The following is a 15,535-nucleotide window of genomic DNA, read 5'->3' as shown; positions in this document are numbered from 1 at the left end:
GTGTGATTTAACTTTCAATAATTTTAGCATTTTAGAAAAATGATTTGTATTATAATTTCTTCAAAAAAGATTAAAGTATTATATTACATATATTATACACAATCATTTGTTATACAGATTTCTAATATGTCCCCTTATATCACAACTTTTTCTTTATTTATGATATCTTCTTTTATGTAAGTGATTGTTTTGTTTAATATTAAATTGTATGGCTTTGTCTGTCTAATTTAGAAGTGCAGGAAATACATTTTGAGATCATTGTATAAAGTTGATAATTTGTTGATGTAAAAATTAAAGAGTTTCTGAACACAAAAAAATCAAAATAAAACAAAAGATAAGCAGAAAATAAAAGAAAAATGTTTTCAATCTAAGTGGAAAAAGGATATGTGCTCATCACATACAAAATTGTTATAAAATATAAATAATTATGAAAGATGAATGATAATAATACATATTAAAATTAAATATATTTCATTGTTGAGGTTATTAAGTAATAAGTAATCTGAAAGATTGCACGAGAGAATATGGTATTAAAGTGCTAGAAGACATTAGGTAAAGGTGCATAGCTATAACACGTGCCTAATCACTGACCCAGCAATTTCACTTCTGGGAATTCATCCTATAGAAGGAACTTAATAACTCCCTGTCATGCTCATACTATATATTAATTGCAACAATGTTTATAGAAGACAAAATTTTTAATGTATCCAAATATTAAATACATTTGTATTCATAAAATGAAAATTTTAATTCGATAAGTAAAAATAGATAGGGCACATTTTACATGAAAAAGAATTATATAGTATGTATTAATACTATTTTAATATGTATATTTAAAATAACTATACAGATTTACGGTAAATTTGAAAAATTAGTAGATATTCTTTGAATGCCAACAGTAATTTTCCCTGGATGCTGGCGTAAAGAGAGACTTTATATATTGTAGAGATTTGTTTAAAAACAGTTATTAAGGTTTACTTTCAAGTAAAACAATTACAAAACCATTTTCATTTTGGTGATAAATGTATAAGAGAGTCTATGACTAATGCTGGTAAATGCAAGCACAGGAGAAAGTTCAGAAGCAATAATCACAGATGAGAGTTGTGAATGGTCAATATATTTAAATTAAATAATTTATCTTTTTGTAATTTACTATCCTTTACTCCCACTCCCCAGTAAAATATGCTGGGTTTTTTTGATGGTGATAAATCTCTAATTTTCATAAAAATATGGAACGCTTTATGAATTTGCGTGTCAGCCTTACGCAGGGGCCATGCTAATCTTCTCTGTATCGTTCCAATTTTAGACTATGTGCTGCTGAAGCGAGCACAAATATGCTGTTTTTTAACATTTCTTATCAGTTCCTGTTTGCCACTCAATGCCAATTTGCATTTTAAGTTCTTACTAAAACCACCCTTTTGTCATCTCTTTTAAAGACATTAAATGATTTAGCCTTTCTTTGTTTCTCATTCTTCCCTTACGCTTTAATTCCAAACCAGATTTATGTATCTGGGAAACCTAGAAAACTGTCTGAATGGCAGTTCATTTTGCTAGAATTCAAGAATATGCATGTGCAGGTGTTTTCTTCCGTGAGTCTATAGCCCCCAACATAACTGGCCAACTCTGACAACTCTAATTTGAACTTAATATTCAGGACTGAATCATTAAAAGACCCACAGAATGAAATAATTATATTTGTTCTATCTACTTCTTTTTAAAGCATAAAAGCCTCCCTGCCCTTTGACCTTGCTTGCCATTCAGAAAAGGTCATAATATAGTCATTTAAACAGAGGTGTAAAAATTAAAATGTCTAAAAGAAGCAAAGCATACGTGAATTCTAATTTTTTTCACACAGTAATAAGATTGCATCAACCTAAAATTTTGTGTAGCTGAGTGTTAAAATATCAAGTGATGTGAATGTAAACTGTAATTGAAAAAAAAAGAATGAGTGAAATCATGAAAAAATATCACGTGATATAGTGTTCAATATGTCTAGCCCAGGATGCACAAATACGTTGTGTTTGACATCAACTTACAGATTCTTGTTTCTCCCCCATAGTTTCTCCCATCACAATAAAAGGAAGTAAAAGTTTTCAGTGAAAATTACCAAAGTTAATGCATTTAGAAGATATTAAAGAAAAAATCTGGCTTTATATCTCTTTATCAAATGGTGTTCTGCTACAGAGATATTGTATATAATAAAGTAGCTGTTCTTTGGATATATGCTATAATAATTTTTTTTTGAAATTCTGATTTAAACAAAGGTAAACCCACTTATTTACTCTAGGGATTTCTAAATGCTTAACATTTTGAATTAGTATTTAATTACCCATGGTGATGCTTTATGTTTCTGCAATTTATTTGATGATAAATCCTTCCACCCTGCATTGAATAAAGTGCTCTTATATGTCATGATATATGCATGCCAATCTAACAAAATTTAATTTGCATGTTACCTATTTTTTAAAAGCTATACTATTTCTAAGTAATTTAAGTGTTAACTTATAGTTGAATCCTTACTCTTTTTCTTGAGACACACATTACTATAAACTAATTAAAGTCAATTTTATATAATGATCATTTATCTAATTCTAAGTATAGAGAAATATGTTCAGGTTATAAAATAATAGTTACAAAACTCAATTTTCTGTAGTTTGCTCTCCTGATTTCTAACCTTCATTCTATTAAAAAAAATACTTCCATCTCACAGGTGATAAAACTAGAAAACAGAAAATTAAGCTCTGTTAAAGATCTAAAATCTGATTTCAAAGATTGGAGAGTTAACCCTGGATCAGTTTTTTAATTTGTTAACATCTAATGTGAAATAGTGAGGCCCAGTCTGGCTATGTACTGATAGAGTTTAAACTTAAAACTTTCAGAATTTTCAACATGCTGCAAACAAATTAAAATTAATTCTTCAAAATTTGTCAAGCTTGAGTCTTTATTAGAATTACTAATTATCTGTATCATTTGATTGAGAGCACCTATGATTCTAGCACAGCGAGGGGTATGTAAAACCATTAACTGTCTCTACTTCCAAATATAACAAGTGATGTGGAGACCTCAGCTCAGCAGGGACCATCTTTATAACCATGCCCTGAGGAGGAGGGAAACATGCTCCAGTGGAATTCTGTTAAATGAGCCTAATATGACCCTCTTTTCTCTCCTCCTCCACTTATTCTTTGTAGGCCTTGATTTTTGAAATGATAGCATGAACTTCCATGTCATCCGTATAAGACATAACATGGAACAATATAGTAAAATAGTGATTTTAAAAATACTATTTTTAAAACTAATGTAATAAAAGTAAACATTTAGCCATGAAGAATGTCAGTGATACATCTTAGTTACCTTATGAATTGCATAAAGAGATTTGGTGTTGTGAAATGTCATTTCATAGCACAAATTGTAATTTTATCAGCATATGGATTTGGGCTATCTGGAGAGAAATATGGTATCTGTTCAGTGTCTTCTATGGTGACATGCATATGCCAATTGTCCCAGGGAAAAAAAGGAAGTTAAATTGGCCTTCACTTCTGGGAGCTCTTCTTCACGTGACATCATGCCAAACATTAGTTAGTGCAAGTTTTCTAAACCTGAAAAATTAATGTTTCTTTTACACTAAAACAAAACCTATTTTCAGTCTACAGTTCTATGGCTGAGCACAAGAGAAGTCTGGTTAGGACTAAAAAGAGAACATCTTCCAAATCTGAAATAACTCCAGGTAAAATAATTCTTGGTAGGCAGGTAATGATAAATAGTCAAAACTTGGTGACATTTGCTTTGTTTTTTAATTATTATTATTAAGGTATGGTTGAATACAATATTATAATAATTTTAGGTATAAAAGTGTAATGATTTATATTTGCTCCTTTACACAAAGTAGATGGGATGTCTTTCATTATTATGAGATAAATGAATTAAACAAGGGTCTAGGCCAAATGGTTATCTGGGAGAAAATAATTTCAAACCTAGAGTGTGATACAAGAAGTCCAGTGTGATTAAAGAAGAAAAATAGGGTATTGCAGAAGGGAAGCATTAGGTAGGCCTGACTATGTAGTACGTTTAAGGCCACATTAGGATGCCAGTTTTTAGCTATTACTTTGAATTTAAGATGGAATGCAATCATAAGATATGCAATGGAGAAGTGACTTGATCTGACATATTTATATATACAAATACATATACACATGTTTGTATATGTATTTGTATATGCATTTTGATCTGACATATTTGTATATATAGTTGACCCTTCAACAACTTGGTGTTTAGGGACCCAACTCCAGCTCACTTGAAAATCTGGGTATACCTTTTGACTCCCCAAAATGTTAGAGTCTGCCTTTTGCATCTGCAGATTCAACAAACCATGTACTTGGAAATAGTATTCTCCATCTGCAGTTGGGAATTTACATCTATGAATGCAAAAATTCTGTTGAGTCTTGTTCAGAAAGCTGCACATGAAAAAGGGCTTACTGTATTTATTGAAAAATATTTGTGTTGTTCAGGGATCAACTACAATTGTTTTCAATGCCAACTGGAGACTGGTAGGTTAAAGATGGAAGTGGTAACATCAGAAAAATAGCAGTTATTCCAGTAAGATACAAAAATGGTACTTGGATGATAGTGTTGGAGAATTAAATAGTGGTTGACTTCAGATGAGTAAAAAGATGATAGCTTTTGCACACAGATTAGATGTAGTGCATCAGAGAATGATGTCTTTGGGTTTTTTCCCAAGCAAGTGGAAAAATGATATTGTAATTTATTAATATGGGGAAAGCTCAAGAGATCAAGTATGAAGAAGGTGAATAAATGTCTGCTTATGGACATATGAAATTTGAAATTCATTTTGGACATTTGAGGGGATAACTGAGTTAGGCATTCGACTATATGAATTGGAAGTTTTGGATAAGCTGTCAGTCAGATATATAAATTAAGGGGTCATCAGCATGGAGATGATATTTAAAGGCAATGGACTTGAGAACCTCTAAGGAGAGACTAGGTAGAGGAGAAAGATTGGCAGAAATTGGGATCTGGTTTATGCTGACCACAGTGATGAGGCAAGAAGGAAGCAGCAAAACTCACTGAAGAGCTGGGGCAGCTGGAAATGTGAAGGTTCAGGGGAGTAGATTTAGGAAGAGGGAAATAACATCTGAGTTAAATAGTGACTGATGGGAATTAAGAACTGGTCTTGGATTAGGTTAAATGGATCTGTCATTGATAAGACTTTGAGGATAGTATTTATTTTTTTTTGCAATTGTGACAAAAATCACTACTAAAATAATTTTCTTTTAAATTGGAGAAGAGAAATTTGAAGAACATATATATAGACAGTGTTTCTCTGTAAGGAAGACAAAATTAATAGATAGTATATAGTTATAGGTTAATGAATTGTTTATTTTTAAGATAGGAAAACAGATGGTGAAAATATTCTGTATGGCATAATTATCTACTAGAAATTAAAAGCATGCAATTTACTTTGTCATTAAAATGAGTTGGAACAAATTTGTTTGGTAATTTAAGAATCTGCATGTGGTTTGATCATGGCCCCAATAAATTGTTGAGCATCAACATAGACAGTTCAAAAACCATATTTCCAAAGGTATAATTATTCTTTTGTGGCATAAAATAACTAAAAAATGAGCTTTATAAATATTATCTGCTACTCATAAGACCTGTGCCATGTGGATTCAGAGTGAAGATTATTTCCACTACACAATGTGGCTACTCAGTTCAAAATGTAAGTACAGTAATGTTTAAGATGTTTCCAGGAATTGAGAGGACAGAAAATATAATACAGAAGAGGTATGCTAATGAGAGACAAATAGGGAAAACACCAAACATCAATAAGTAATATCCTAATTTCACAATCTAGAAAAGGCCATTCATATAATTAATATGATTATAAGTTAATTAGTTCATAATTTATTATAAGATTTTGATATTTTAAAGACAATGATTTTAGGAATCCAGAACTAGGTCTTTAAGGAGAGCTTAGATTAGAAACACAAGTTCAGTCACGCCCAGGAAACCTAAATTTGACCAAAGGACACCTGACGCTTTTGTCAGGCCCGATTCACTCTAAAAGCTGCAACACATTCCCAAATTCTAAATCAAAACATGGTGTGAAGCACTAATGTTGCCTTTCAGAGAAGAATAATTTGATCACTCCAATTCTGGCAGACATGCCACCCCGCTTACATTTAACAACATAAGTAAGTTTTGCCATGGAATATAGATAAAAATCATATCCTTTATTTTTCAACTAGGGGAAAGTTTTAAAACTTTAAAAAAAACTCAGAACAATGGTCTTAATAAGCTAGTAAAGATAATGCTTTCAGTTTACTTATGAAGGATTTCTTACCATATATCTGTTATTACGGAGATAAAACTGCATTTCATGTAATCAATAACACATTATTAAATGTATAATCAGAAAAAATGAACTGTCATGAGATTAACTGCCTCAGCATTCTTCAATGCACAGGATTATGTTAAGCTAATTAAAGTAATGTGCTATTATAATGATGGTATAAATCTGTTATACATAATCATGTCTTTAATGTACCACAGTAAATAATAATGCATGCTTTAATCCAGTTTGTGAAGGATTCCTGATTTTCTTTTTTGTTGACTTTGTGTAGAAATGTTTTTATATATTGAAAGTTTAAATAGAAAAAAAGTCTCCAATTATTTGGGCTCAAGTATGAAGTAGATCCAGAGTGATTAGCTGAGCTATTCTTTCTTTTTAAAAAGACATGAAGGCGATAGGATAAAAAAAAACAATAAAACATCAATTGATATTCATTTTGGAATGAATCTGAGGGAAAATCAAAATATTTACATAAGAAAAATTGGCAAAATAAATGTTTATAGGGTATGGAGTGGTACACTGCAATATAATAAATGAATAAATAAAAGGATTTCATAAGATAAGATTTATTTTGATAAGCCATGCAAGTATTTAAACTTTAAACATCTCATTTATATGTGACTAAATTAGTTTATTAAACTGTAGAATGTGTATATGCATTAAAACATTACTTTGAAGATTATTTCATATAATACTTTAGTTTTAAAACATTGCTGTTACCTAAATATAATTGCATCCTTTCATGCACATTTTAAATATTGAAACTTCTAAATTTATTTCAATTGCATTTTTCTATGTATTAGTTTAGTTCTAATGTTATAATCAATTTTAGTTGTAAATTCAGTGCTTCTGGTATCTATTTGGTCTGCAATCCATCAAGTTCTGTCTTTTCTTGGTCTCATTTTGCTTTTCCTCCACATCCTCATACTGCAGGTCTCATCAGATTTGATCTTGATCTACATAAAATTATGAAATTTCAGCTTAATATTCAGACTGCACAGTAAATCATTTCTTGAAGCTAGACTAGCTATGATTTTTTTCTATTTAAATTTAGAGGATGTTCATTCTGTTCCTCAAGTTTATGGCCTGCCTTATAATCTGATTAACTAGATCCCAGTTTTGTTTCCTGTGCCTGACATCACTTCCTTTGGTAGCTTGCAAGGATCTTTTTCCCTGTAGGCTGAGGAGTCTGTTAAGCTTGTGGCATTCTCTTGGTAGTTATATTGAATTTATTCTGGTGGCTTTTCCCCTACTACAATAAGGCAGATTTTTGTAAGGTGAATTAATTGTCTACACAGCTATCAATTCTAGAATTGTCACATTCAATTTCTTAATGGATCCCAGTTTTATAATTACTATTGATGCATCCGTCTCACCTCATGCTAGTCTTTAAGTCTGTAATACCTACTAATACCTGTGGCTACCACGTGTATTCTATTACCTATGATGCTGGTTATCATATTCTGAGTGCTGGACTTAATTTTCCTCCATCATTGGTACTCCTAATGCCTCCCACTTTTAGCAAGAGTGTCCTTTTATATAGGTTCCTTCCTTGACTCTCTGATTATTCCTGAAAACTTACTATGCTAGATCTAGCCATGTACTAACATATGACAAAGCTATGCAACATGGACCACTTCCCAAATGATTAAATTACTGCTTCTTTTGGATGTTATGATATTATTATTTCATAAGTTGCCTTGTATTTATAATTTTTGCAGAAATTTTATCTTTATAAATAGGATAGTTATGTGTATTTATATTTAATAGAAAATAATAGCAGTTTCTACATTTTTAAGTATAACAGGTTAGAAAAAATTGTAGAACATTTAAGTCCTTTTTTATTCAACAGGGTTTGTGTTGATAAGCATTTGATTCATAGTTTTTCTAATAAATACTACTGCCTAGGTCCATAACATGGGACATGAGAGTAGAACACAAAGTAGTTAAATGCAAAAATGATATTGTTCTGTTTTTAGCTGACCTTGGCATAAGAAAGATTGCAAAAATACTCAGTAACATAATGAATCTCTTAACAGAAAGCCAATTCCTAATAGTGTCATACCAAATAGTTGATGATAAAAATGATAGCCGTTGAACATTGTAGTCAGACAATGACTGATTATTTCATTCTAGCAATGTGTGTACCTCCTGAATTTTTCAATAATATTCAATTCTATTGAGTTTATTATAACAGGAAAGTACATGGGGTAATGATTTAAATATTTTCAGCAACCATGATATTATATATTGCATTAATTACATGTTCTTTATGATATGTTTTACACAATTTAAACATCAAAATTAGTAACTGGAGATATTCTAAAATATTCAAATAAAATTTATGAAACCATGATGATTTTTTAAAAATGTCATTTATTTATGTTTAGAAAGGGGAAGGGAGGGAGAGAGAGAACAAGAGAAACATCAATGTGTGGTTGCCTCTCTCACACACACACACACACACACACACATGGTTGATCTGGCCCACAACCCAGTCATGTGTCCTGACTGGAACCAAACTAGTGATCCTTTGGTTTGCAGGCTGGTGCTCGGTCCACTGAGCCACACAAGCCAGGACTCATGATGATATTTTTAAAAGATAGAGAAAAACTCATTTGTCACCAAAATTATCCCAACTTTATTATCAGAAACTCCTTAATTAAAGAGGAATAATTAAACATAAATGCCTCCTTTTAATCAAAAACTATAAAACCTATATAATCCATCTCATGTTGATAATCAAAGGCTCCATTTTAGAGGGGCCAGCTAAAAATGCAGACAGAATGACATAATTAGAAAACCATTTCTTATTAAATTGATGATGCCATAAATAACCACTAGTCTATGCAAAAAATGTGAGTTTATTTGGATTCAGATATTTTAGTGTTGAAGTATCTTACAGATTTTTTGGCTAATTATAAAAGGGGGAATATATAAGTCTATAATCAAGAGATATGATGTGTTTAAGAAAGGAGATGAACATTATAATCACTTATTTTAGAACAACATAATGCTGTGTGCTAACTGCCAGGATGCCATATATAATAGTACGCAGCATTATTTGTGCTATATTTTTACCAAAATATTTCATATGAATCATATCAGACTTTTTAGACCTAATTCCAGTTTATAGGTAATTCAGAGTGTACAAAGTTGTTAAATGACATCATCAGAAATAATTAGGCAAATTCAGCATTTAGGGAATTCTAAAAGACACAGACTTACTTTCTTAAAAAATATGTCTTAAATGAATATGAAGTTAAGGGTTTAATATAGATTTTAAAACTAATAAAAAGATAAAATGCAATGTGTAAAACTTTTGGATCATGTTTGAAAATAAAATAGCTATAAAAGATATACTGGCAGACATTTAGAGAATTTTGGTCATGGTTTATATGTTAAGACATTAGGAAAATATGATTAACTTTTAGGTAGGATATTGGCCTAGTGCTCATGTAGGAGTATATCCTATTTAGGAAATGCATGCTGATTTATATATAGGTAAAAATATTATTAGTACATAACCATCAAATGGCTCAGAAAAAAAGTACATAAATATCAATGAAAGGCCCAAGCAATTATGACAAAATGTTAAAGAATTTGTAATCTAAGTAATGAACATGGTATGCTAGTATTTTTATAATATTCTTTAATTTTTCTATATTTCATATTTTCATAATAATAAAATTAAAATGAAATGTTTCTGAAGCATTTCTTGGAATAAGCAAAGTAGGATTATGGTGATGAATAATTTTTAACCTTAACATGAATATTTCCTTTGGTTTAATAAATCAGAATTTTAAAAATATATTTAAATGTCACCTTCCACTTGAAACATAAAAAGTCAAAATCTCAAAGGTTTAACATGAACAAAAGAATGCTACTTAAGTATTTACTAGATTAGTCTTCATTCTCCTTCAAGCATTTCTAAACGTACAATACTCTTCTCTAACCTATAAAACTGCCAAGGCCATTTTAATTTTGAGATTTTATGGATAAACTGCTTCAAGTTGAAGCAAGAGGTTTGTTTTCCCCCTGGGCCTTAAAGAAAAGTTACTTCTGTTTTCCATTTACTTCACTCTTTTCTAATACAGCTCATTGAAAGTTATCCTGTGGGCTGGTGATACAGACTTTGTTAGACAATAAATCAGTAAAAAAAATTTAAAAATTAAACAAAGGGAAATCATGAATAATGGATAGTGCTTTTGTGAGCAAAAATAATCAACTTACTGCTTTTTTAAAACCAAAGGATGACGCTGTGCAGTAGTTATATTCCATTGTGTATTTGATATATTGTAGCATCAAAAAATGTAGAAAGCAAAATATATTTCACTGAAAATTAACAGGGTGTTCTAAGAGCATATTTACTTATGTAAAAATATCTATTATATTAAGAAACTTTAATGGATAAATACTTCTTGCAATTTTTAATTATGTTACTCTATTCAAAACAGAGAATACAATGTGTACAAGATGGAAAGAGGCAGAATATGCCAAATGCGAGCATCCCAAATAGCTGATCATGCAATGGCTCAGATTCAGCTGGGACAAATCTTTGTAATTTGGAAGAAGTTTAAATAAAAGTGACTGGACATAGTTTTAAATGTAATTAATGAAGGTATAACACAATAAAAGTAAAATGTGATATAACAGAATCTATCAATTATATTGGTGTTTACTAATAAATTATTCAAAATCATCTAATTTTATCAGAAAAATCAATTTGCAAATGTTCTAAAGAATTTCAAAAATAAACTCAGGATGGAAAAATTCTAGAGGAGAACATACGAAGAAAAAGCTCGAATATTCCATGCAGCAATATTTTCCCCAGTACGTCCCCTAGAGCAAGGTACATAAAGGAAAGAACAAACAAATGGGATCTTATCAAAATTAAAAGCTTCTGACTGGCTAAAGAAAACATCAAAATGAAAAAGGAAACAACTGTTTGGGAAAATATATTTGCAAATGGTACCTTGGACAAGGGTTTGATCTCCGAAATATATAAAGAACATACATGATTCCATACCAGGAAGTCAAACAATCCAATTAAAAAATGGGCAAAGGACCTGAACAGACATTTCTTCAAGGAGGACATACAGAGAGTCCAGAGACGAATGAAAGGATGCTCATTATCACTAGCCATCAGAGAGATGAAAGTTAAAATCACAATGAGATAACACTTACACCAGTGAGAATGGCCATCATTAACAAATCAATAAACAACAAGTGCTAAGGAGGATGTGGAGAAAAGGGAACTCTAGTGTACTATTGGTGGGAATGCAGACTGGTGCTGCCACTTTGGAAAACAGTATGGAATTTCCTTAGAAAACTAAAAATGGAACTGCCTTTTGACCCAGCAATTCCACTGCTGGGATTATACCCTGAGAATCCTGAAACACCTATTCAAAAGAACCTATGCACCCCAGTGTTCAAAGCAGCACAATTTACAATAGCCAAGTGCTGGAAGCAACCTAAGTGCCCATTAGTAAATGAGTGGATCAAAAAATTGTGGTATATTTATACAGTGGAATGCTAATCAGCAGAGAGAAAAAAGGAACTCCTACCCTTTATGACAACATGGATAGAACTGGAGAGCATTATGCTAAGTGACATAAGCCAGGATGCGAAAGACAAATATCATATGATCTCACCTTTAACTGGAACCTAATCAATAAAACAAACAATGAAGCAAAATATAACCAGGGACATTGAAATAAAGAACAAATTTACAGTAACCAGAGGGGAGATAGAAGGGGGTAATGGCGGGAAGGGGGAAGGATCATCAAGAAACATGTATAAAAAAGCACACATGGAGAAAGCCAAAGGGGTAGGATGAAGGGTGGGAGGTGGGAATGGGTGGGGTGGGGGTAGTCGTGGGGGGGAAATGGAGGTAACTGTACTTAAACAACAATAAAAAAAGAGACAAAAGAGAAGAAATAATTTCAAATGTTTCTGTATCTTTATTTTTTTCTCTTGAAAACCTTTAAGCATTTAGAACTAGAAAAACAAACTCTGAACAACACCTTTGCTATTCCTATTGTAAAAACTGAATTTAATTTACTGTTGAATAAAATTTCTAGCCCTTGGTTTGGGAGCGCGGCCTGGCGCCGTGCCGCCCACCGGCTTCTCCCCTCTCCTCCCTCCTCTAATAAATAAAATCTTTAAAAAAAAAAAAAAAAATTTCTGAAATATAGCTGAGAGTTGTCAGTAATACTGATTTAATGTTTGGTTATTAAGAAGGAAATGGTGAGCACATTTGACATAGTTATGTAAAACTATAGATCTGAATATCAAAGTCTTTTTGTCAATTTAAAAAAACATTATATTTCCCTTGCCTGAGGAGATATATTAGAAAAATCTAACTCAGAGCAACATTTGAGATTTTATTGCCTATGTTTTTTTTCTTGGTGAAATTTGTGTTTATTTAATTTTATTTCTTTTCTAATTTTAATATTTTCTTTTTTGTTTTTTTGGTATATTTTATTGATTATGTTATTACAGTCCCAATTTTTCTCCCTTTACTCCCCTCTTCCCAGTATCCCCCTTCCCTTCAACAAACTCCCCTCACTTAGTTCATGTCAATGGGTCTTGCATATAAGTTCTTTGGCTTCTCCATTTCCTCTACTATTCTTAACATCCCCCTGTCTATTTTATACCTACCAATTATGCTTTTTCATATTTCACCCTTTCCCCCTTAAATTTATTTAATCTTTTTATTATTGTTATTGTTGTTCAGTTACAGTTTGTCCCAACTTTCCCCCCCATTACTCTCCCCTGCCCTCCCACAGTCAATCCCTACCCCATTGTTCATGCCCATGAGTCCTCTTACTCATGTTTCTTGACTTTCCCCTTCCATTTTGTTCCCCCATAACCTTCTTCCCTCCCCTCTGATCATTGTCAGTTTGTTCTTCATTCCCTGTCTCTGGTTCTATTTTGCTTGTTTGTTTCTTTTACTGATTAGGTGAATTTATAGGTGAGATCATATGGTATTTGTCTTTCACCACCTGGCTTATTTCACTTAAAATAATGCTCTCCAGTTCCATCCATCCTGTCCTGAAGGGTAGGAGTTCCTTCTTTCTTTCTCCTGCATAGTATTTCATTGTTTAAATGAACCATAGGCAGGAGAATTTCAAATATGCCGCACAAAAATATTTTCACCCATACTTCCCCTGGGGCAAGAGATATAAAGGAAAGAATAAACAAATGGGACTATATCAAATTAAAACAAATGATCTAATCTTTATTGTCTTTTTCATTAACATTTAGTTCCCTTATGCCCCATCCCCCCAGTAATCACCACACCGTTGTCCATGTCCATGAGTCCTTTTTCCTTTTTGCTCAATTCCTCCACCCCCTAACCTCCCTGCCCCACTGCCTATGTTTTCTTCAAGGATTTTTTAAATAAAAAAATAAACAAATGGAACTACATCAAACTAAAAACTTTTGCACTGTGGGTTGTCTTTTGCACTGTGGGTGGGTTTTGTTTTGTCTAAAAACAAAAAGACAAAGCACTGAATGGGAGAACATATTCACCAATGATAAGAGATCAATATCCAAAATTTATAAAGAACTCATATAATTCATCACCAAAAAAAAAAAAATCAAACAGTCCAATTCAAAAATGGGCAAAGGACCTAAACAGACACTTCTCTAAAGAGGGCAAATAGATGGCCAAAAGAAAGATGCTCAAAGTCATTAATCATCAGAAAGATGCCAATTTAAAACCAAAATGAGATATTGTCTCAGAGCTGTCACAATGGCTATCATCAGTAAATCAGCAAACAGCAAGTGTTACAGGGGATGTGGAAAAAAGAGGACCCTTGCACACTGTTGGAGGGAGTGTAGACTTGTGCATCCCCTGTGAAAAACAGTATGGAGGTTCCTCCAAAAATTAAAAATGGAATGGCTTATTACCTAGTGATTCCACTCCTGGGTATATGCCCAAAGGAACCCAAAACACTAATTTGAAATAATCTATGCACTCATGAAATCTTGTGCTCATTTCAGTTTATATAGCCAATGTATGTTCGAAACAGAAGGGCCCATCAATAGATGAGTGGATACAAAAGTGATCGTATATATATAAAATATAAATTTATATGTATAAAGAAATATTGCTCGATCATTAAAAAGAGTGAATCTTATCATTTGAAACAGCATGGGTACCCTTAGAGGTTATTATGGTAAGTAAAATAAGTCAGTCAGAGAAAGACAAATATATGATTTTACTGACATGTGGATTCTAAAGAACAATATAAATGAAGAAAACAAAACAGAAATGATTGTATAGATACAGAGAACAAACTGATGGTTACCAAAGGAGAGAGCTTTGAAAGTCTGGATAAAACAGATCTTGGGATTGAGAGGTATAAATTGGTAGTTAAAAATAAGTATGGGGATGTAAAGTGCAGAATAAAAAATATAGTCCATAATATTGTAATAACTATCTAGGGTGTCCGCCACATACACAAAATATCAAGGACAATCCTTTGTAAAGTATATGATTGCCCAACCACTATTCTAGCCAACTGAAACTAATACAAAGTAATATTAATGTAAACCCTAATTTAAAAATTTAAAAATCAAAACAATTGAAAGAATGAATCTGTTTTCATATTTACTAAAAATACATTTATAGGTACACTTTACTAGATTTTCCTGTATTGATTTCAATTTCTTCCTAAAAATTTATGTGACTAAAGATATAAATTCTGCTCGTGGAACCCTGGTTGAGGACACTGCATATGTTTGTGGTATCTTCCCAGTCCTCAGAGACAGCAGTCCATATGGCTCAATAAGGCAGCACTCTTACCTTTTTTTTAAGATTTTATTTACTTTTAGAGAGAGGAGAAGGGAGTAAGAAAGAGAGGGAGAGAATCACGCAAGAGATACATCAGTAGGTTGCCTCTCACATGCCCCCAACTGGGGACTTACCACAGCCCAAGCATGTGCCCGGACTGGGAAGGACCTGACGCTCAGTCCGCTGAGCCACACCAGCCAGGGGGCAGCACCTTTTCTCTTACTCTCATGTCTCTGTATGCCTTTACAGTATTTTATTTAAGTGAATTACTTTCACATATGACTATGAAGAAACTGGACTCTTTGGGTGGTAGGTCATGCCTCATTCATCTTTAACTGCCTCCATCCAGGCACAGGACATTA

At 32.2% G+C, this 15,535-nt stretch overlaps 1 non-coding gene across 1 annotated transcript; it reads right to left on the bottom strand.

Annotated features, from left to right (window-relative positions):
• Positions 1 to 1,223: 1,223 nt before the first annotated feature.
• On the bottom strand, positions 1,224 to 1,330 carry LOC119052090 (U6 spliceosomal RNA). The gene has a single exon (XR_005083061.2). It is a non-coding gene; the product is annotated as a U6 spliceosomal RNA (small nuclear RNA).
• Between the last annotated feature and the right edge of the window lie 14,205 nt (positions 1,331 to 15,535).

The sequence above is a fragment of the Artibeus jamaicensis genome, unplaced genomic scaffold (genome assembly GCF_021234435.1).
Source record: "Artibeus jamaicensis isolate MK-2021 breed Jamaican fruit bat unplaced genomic scaffold, CSHL_Jam_final contig_387, whole genome shotgun sequence".
NCBI classification, from domain to species: domain Eukaryota; kingdom Metazoa; phylum Chordata; class Mammalia; order Chiroptera; family Phyllostomidae; genus Artibeus; species Artibeus jamaicensis.
This window is presented reverse-complemented; position numbering and strand designations above follow the sequence as displayed.